We start from the raw sequence: 7,500 nt of genomic DNA, 5'->3' as shown, positions 1-7,500 counted from the left end.
CTTTCCCGACAAAATGGAAATAAAAAAGAAGACATTAGGTGACAAAATAGAGGCCCGGAGTTTCGGCTTTCACCGTAATGGCAGTTAACCCGACAGAACTTTGCTGTTATCGTAAATTGAAATAACTTTATGCACAAACGCCCGGACGGCGTTTCCACTGGGCAGGACTTCCTCTCTTTTCTGGGTTTTCCCTTTTATAAATATCTGTTTTGTTTTTTCACAAAACATAGAATTATATGGAGAGATTACATACATACATACATTCATGCTTATATACATAGGTATATATACAGTACATGTATATAAAGATATATATGTATATTATATATATATATATATATATATATATATATATATATATATATATATATATATATACATATACATATACACAGGTATATACTGTATATACATATATAAACATATATATTACATATATATATTGTATGTATGTATGTACGTTTGTATGCATATATTCCTACTACTCGTGTTAGGGTTCAATAAAGCGGGATGTTTCAGATTTCAGACTCTTTAATTTACAAAGTACAATTTATCATAACAGCTTTCGAAGACATACAGTCTTCTTCATCAGCGTCTTCTTATGGCGTTTTATATAGATTTCCCAAAATACATAAACCCAGTGTTCCCCTGCGCCCTACAGTATACTTGCGTCTTCGAATACTGCAAACTACAAACTTGCTAAGCATCTTGTTCCTCTCCTTGAACTATTAACCAGGAATAATTATATAATAAGTAATTTTTGCTAATTTAAATATATGATCATGGGTCACAACTCTGATCTCAATGTGACCAGCCTGGATGTCGAGTCACTTTTTACAAGCGTTCCTGTGAGTGAAATGACAGATGTAATTTAAATAAGCTTTTTATACAACCTAATTCTGTTTTTAATAATTTTACCTGGAACTAGCTGTGCTGGACACAGCTTTTATTTTTAATAATAAACTATATAAGCAGGTTGATGGTATGGCTATGGGCTCGCCGCTCGGACTTATGTTCTCCAATATTCTTTATGTGCTCCCTGGAGGAGCGCATGCGTGACAAATGCCCTCTGTTACCATCCACTTTTTATGTTCGTTATGTGGACGATACCTTTGCCCTCTTCAGAAGGGAATATGACTCTGATTCGTTCTTGGAATTGCAAACTCATGTCACCCCAATCTCAGGTTTACACTTGAAAAAGAAGAGGACGATCGACTGCCGTTTCTTGACGTTCTGGTCTCCAGACAACAATAATTTTACTACCACGACTTTTAGAAACAAGACTTTTACAGAACTAGGTGCCAATTGTTAAAGTCATTGCTTTTGTTCTGTTGCTATTCTCTTTTTCACAGGGCCCTTTCCCTAATCTCTAGTTGGAAAGCTTTTCACGATGAGGTTACATTTCTGTTAGAATATTTAAAAAAAAAATTGTTTGACTTCAGGTAGTTTTAAATATCATCAATAAAATACTAAACAGGAATATTTTAAATTAATTTAATACTCCGCACGGTATCCAAACTGTACTTTTATGCCAGTTTTCCATACTATCATGATATCCATTTTAGAACAAAATTTACTGCCATTATGCAAAAACACTTTGGTGATTTAGACGTTAAACTTGTTCCTGTTAACCCCCTTCAAAGATCAGCTTTGTGCTCTGATGCCCTCCGGAGTGGTTTATAAGTACTCGTGCCCCGAATGTGACTCGGGGATCCACTCAAAGATTTTAATCACCAACCCCGAACACTAATATTAAAAATCATACGAAACTTTTACAACTTCTAGTGAAAACATTTTTTTTTTCTGCATAACTGGACGAACTTCGAGCCAACTCGAACTAGCAATACTCGAGTCTTTAATTATTAAACAATTTGTTCCGCGATTGAACACTAAACTTCGACTGTTCCTTTGTACCTGTTATAATAATAATAATAATAATAATAATAATAATAATAATAATAATAATAATAATAATAATAAAAATAATAATAATAATAATAATAATAATAATAATAATAATAATAATAATTTTGTTTATTCCGTATACCTCATTTGCTCTATTTGTATCATACTGACAGGTCAGCTCCAATCACTAAAATTTTTTATTATAATTGTAACCTTTTCGTATTTGAAAAAAAAATTTAATATTTCTCAGTTGGACCTGTTCCTCAGTGTCCTTTACGTAAAATTTCCCTTTTTAGTAAATTTTCACTTTGATATTTAATTATAATTAACCTTTTAATGTTAAAAAGTTATAATTTTGCAATTATTGCGCTTTTTTAAAAATTTATTCTATTAGTTATAATTTATTCCTTAGCGTCATTTTTTAGGATTTTCACTTTTCTATATTCTATATATATATACATATATACAGTATACCGTATATATACATATATATATATATATACGTGTATATATATATATATATATATATATATATATATATATACACACATATATATATACACACATATATGTGTGTGTACATATGGATGAGTGTAATTATGGGTGTAATCCACGTAATGTTTATGCCAATACGTAATACTTAGGAAATAAACTGGACCATGACTGGAATATATCGTCCTTCTAAGTACATGAAGCATTTTAGCGCTAAAATACTTCGTAAAGGAGGATATATTAAATCTTCTCTATGCAGAAATGACGTTTTAAGCATTAAAAATTTAGTCTGAAGAAACAATGATTTTTCTACGGAAACCCCAAAAGCCCATATTCAAGAAGCAAAATATATTACTTGGTCGAAACTAAATAAAATCTCTTGTAATTTAAAACAAAACAACTAAAAAAATTTTTCTGTACAGCGTAAAATAAAGGCCACCGAAAACAGATCTATCTTTCTGTGGTCTCGGTATAATGCTGTATGAGCCGTGGCCCATGAAATTTTAACCACGGCCCAGTGGTGGCCTGTCCTACATCGTTGCCAGGAGCACGATTATGGCTAACTTTAACCTTAAGTAAAATAAAAACTACTTAGGCTTGAGGGCTGCAATTTGGTAAGTTTAATGATTGGAGGGTGGATGATCAACATACCAGTTTGCAGCCCTCTAGCCTAAGTAGTTTTTAGGATCTGAGGGCGGACAGAAAAAGTGCGGACGGACAGACAAAGCTGGCACAACAGTTTTCTTTTACAGAAAGCCATAACCTGCACATTATGGCAAACAACAATTCTACAAATCAACTAACATCTGCACATACCATCACAAATGTATCTATTTTAACAAAATGCAACATATCTGAAGACACTGATGTACTAAATACTGGGATCTATTCCAGAAATGCTTGAATGGAGACAACGGCCGATGACGTCGGCCTCTTTCCGGGAAATCCTTCTGGGTTCACAGAGCCTTGATTGGTCCATTGTTATGCATTGGACGATTATGAAAGTTATTATGAAGTTTCTCTTTAGGATGCAAGCTATTCATGGTTTACCGATTCGGCTTCCTCTTCCCTTTCTAAACAAGATAATCTCTCTCTCTCTCTCTCTCTCTCTCTCTCTCTCTCTCTCTTTTTTTTTTTTTTTAAGGCAATCTCTCTCTCTCTCTCTGAGTCTTCTCTCTCCCTGTCTCTCTCTGAGTCCTCTTCTTTTTCTAAGAATGATAACCTCTCTCTCTCTCTCTCTCTCTCTCTCTCTCTCTCTCTCTCTCTCCTCTTTTTCTAAAAAGATATCTCTCTCACTCTCTCTCTGCGTCCTCTTCACTTTATGAACAAGATTATCTCCCTCTCTCTCTCTCTCTCTCTCTCTCTCTCTCTGAATTACTGGACGTTAAATAAATGATTTTTCTACGCAAATAATCATTATAGTTTAGTTTTCCTCAAATTATGCAAGAATTTAACAAAGATATTTTTGTGGCTATATGAATGATAAGACAATGCGGAAATGTCTATTTCATTTGTTAATATTTCTGCCGTTCCTTCTATCTGTGCTTTTATTCTAAAAGAAAAATACTGTTCTTGCAAACAAGATTATAACTTTAATATAGCGTAAATTGTCCGTGGGACATATCTTACTGGATTCACGTGCCTCTCTTTGAGATTTAAATGATTTAACGGCGTTAGGCTAACTCTTACTCCCGCCGCAAAATTTTTACTCAATTACTTTTCTCTTGTTATTATTATTATTATTATTATTATTATTATTATTATTATTATTATTATTATTATTATTATTATTATTAACACTATTCATAAGGAACAAGCCCACATGGGCCATTGATTTGAAATTAACGCTTCTAAAGAATATGGTGTTCATTAGGAAGAAGTGAGATGAAGTAAGGGGAAATACAGAAAGAAGAGATCACGCTTATTAAAAATGAAAAAAAAACATATTAATAAACAGATAAAAATGTATTAAAATGCCATGAGAATAGTATTAGAGGTTGCCGAATACTTAAGAGGAAACTTCGTGTTCTCTCGATGAGGTTTACTAAAGGGCGAGGATCTTTTACATGTTAACGCCGAGATGTAAGCAGACGGAAATGCCTTACAGTGCAGTTGGGAGATCAATATAAATATAATTCGACTTATCAAGAAAGTTATTTACATTTTTGTTCCTTGGACATAAGCAAATGATATCGTCAAATATCTGACCCATACTACAATGCATAGGGTGGTTTTGTTTCATATTACCCTTTCAAAAAATTCCATACACAAATTACTCGTCACTGGAGACAGAGGGGTGACTCATCGCCATACCAAAATTTGGTGAGTAAAATTTCCTTGATTAAAATTTATATATCGATTCCACAAGGGAGGAATAACTGATCATTTTTTAATATACCGCTGAGACCCTGTTGACTTAAACGGTAAATTAAGAACCAGGTGCTTTGTCATCTATAGTGGGCGGCCATATGGGGATATGGGGTTAGCAACCTCATCCCAAAGCGACTTACTAAGAACTGGAAGATTAACTTTGAAGTCATCCCCTTTAAGCAGAAGAGAAAGAAAGTTCTCTCTCTCTCTCTCTCTCTCTCTCTCTCTCTCTAAATAAATAAATAAATAAATAAATAAATAAAGGTATAAAAGAGCAGAGCAACGTTAAAATAGATGGCTGATTTATGTTGTCAAGAGCTAGGATCATTCAAATGATGGCTGTTGAAATTACGCTGAAAAAACAATGACATTATTAAGACAATGTACAAACAACCATATGAGAAAATAACCAGGGCCAGAAAAGTGTTGATAAAAGGTGAATACAAAAACCGAATGAAAATCTTATATTCAAATCATTATTCCATGACATATCAAGTCAACATCAGGTAACAGGAAGATTAAAAGTCATCTTAATGAATCGCTGGGAACAGCCGTCTGTGACTTTCATTTTGCAAAATGATTCGCGCAACAAGACCCAATTTGGTCTTACGAATGTTTCATATCAGAGGACCTCAATTATTGGACGCCGCTTTAATGGCGACCCTTTCCAAAGAGGACTCCAAAGACTGCGGCGCTGGTGGGCTGTCTCATTGTAACCGGCTGACTAATAACGAGATGGTGACGCTGACGGTGATGGAAGGAAGGAGTGATATTGCTAATAATCGGAGGACGATGATGATCATTATCAGGAAACGGGTGTAGGGATGAGAGTGACCTTGAAGATAAGGTCATTAGATGCTAATGATTCAATTTAAGGCCTTTGAGACGAATATAACCCCGGAGATAATGAAGGCCAGTGAAATCAATTAAGAATCAATCAAGATGATGAAAATGTAATTTAAGCGATGGTGGGAGTGAAGATAACATACATATGAGGTATGTGACCGTAATAATGATAACAGTTATACTGGCGGCCATCTTTTTATGACTTGATACTAGCACACTTCATCCACGATCTCTTTTTCGCCAATTGAAAGGGAATCCTTACAAAATTTATGACAAACCTGAAATAATGTTGAAAGTATGAGTTTCCAGAGCAAAATTCCCTTCCTTGATCTTCCTTTATGACAACGCCAGAATATATAAATGATTCCATATTGCAAAGTCTTTTTAAAACTGCAATTAAAAAGCCACCATAGTAAACTCCTCCAAAAACTATCAATTTGTTCAAATCAAGATGTACTAAATCTTCTCTGAAAGGCTTAATAATAAAACACTAACATCAAACAGAAAATTATATTATTATTAAGCGGAAACGCATTTTAATCTCTAAGACAAATACACTTATTATCATCACATTTTATCACTCACCAACTGCAACGAAAATCAAGCTCAGGTTTACATCAAATCTACGTGGTTCTTTGCTCAAGAAACATGCATTAAATCATAAAATAGTTCCCATAATACATCTCTCAAAGGAATAAAAAGGCTGCAGAAAAAAACCATAGGCAAAAAGAGCAATTATTGGTCAAAATCTGTTGGATACACCGGCAACACAAACTAGGAATCTAATAACAAGCGTGTTTCCAAACTCCAAATATTGACTTAGCAGCCCATAATCCCTACAGAAGGCTGTCCTATCCTCCCTACCTTTCTCATATCCTCTCCGCCTCTCTGTTATCCTTCCTGTCTCTCTCATATCCTCTCTACCTATCTCACATCACCGTGAGCTCAGGGTCAGAAGGAAATAAGGAATTTTATTCGAATGCCGATGATGGCCACGGTCTGAAGAAAAAATGGAACACTGTAAGGAAGGGTTTTAAGATACTTTCAATGTACTCATATGAAATAGAAAGTAAACAACAGAGTTACAGGTGTAATGAAAGAATAAAAACAAAGAATAACGAACGCTACAGAAGGCTACAAAAAGGGAATAAAAATTAACACTGGAATAAAAGTTTTAAAAAGAAAAACGAACGCTCAAAATCCCCACAGGAAAATTTTCAAAAACTAGTCAACATTTAAAGGAAAGAATATACATGAAAAACGAACACTGTTAAACGAATATTTGCACATTATATTCTCTCCCCCACTCGCTCTCACTCTCTCGGACAGACACGAAGCCCTCTTTTTTATCCAGAGCGGCACAAGTTCATAATAGTATCTTCCCCTTTACATACAAACTCATCTGCATACTTTCACTGTAACCTCCCCCCTCTTACATATCACATGTCAAGAGCCGGCTGCTCCTCGCTCACTCCTAAACACTTATTGAAGAAGAAGAAGAGGAGGAGGAGGAAGAGACGGAGATGGGGGAAACGGAATAGCTGTCCTTCCAAAACCTTGTGATCTCTCGTCGTCGAGTTTATTGACTTCAGTTCCTCAATGTTGATGTTAGAAGGAAACTGATAATCTGGGTATTGTTCCATTTCATTTGAAAATATAGCTCCTGGCCTTTCTCTCTCTCTCTCTCTCTCTCTCTCTCTCTCTCTCTCTCTCTCTCTCTCTCTCTCTCTCTCAATTCTGGAATGCCTTTGAAAGTGAAAGAGGAACGTAGAGCTGATGAAACTATGATAATCAAATTGAGAGAGAGAGAGAGAGAGAGAGAGAGAGAGAGAGAGAGAGAGAGAGAGAGAGAGAGAGAGAGATTTTCATAGTTATCGAGGCAAGATC

This window comes from Macrobrachium rosenbergii, chromosome 5, assembly GCF_040412425.1.
Source record: "Macrobrachium rosenbergii isolate ZJJX-2024 chromosome 5, ASM4041242v1, whole genome shotgun sequence".
Lineage (NCBI taxonomy): Eukaryota > Metazoa > Arthropoda > Malacostraca > Decapoda > Palaemonidae > Macrobrachium > Macrobrachium rosenbergii.
This window is presented reverse-complemented; position numbering follows the sequence as displayed.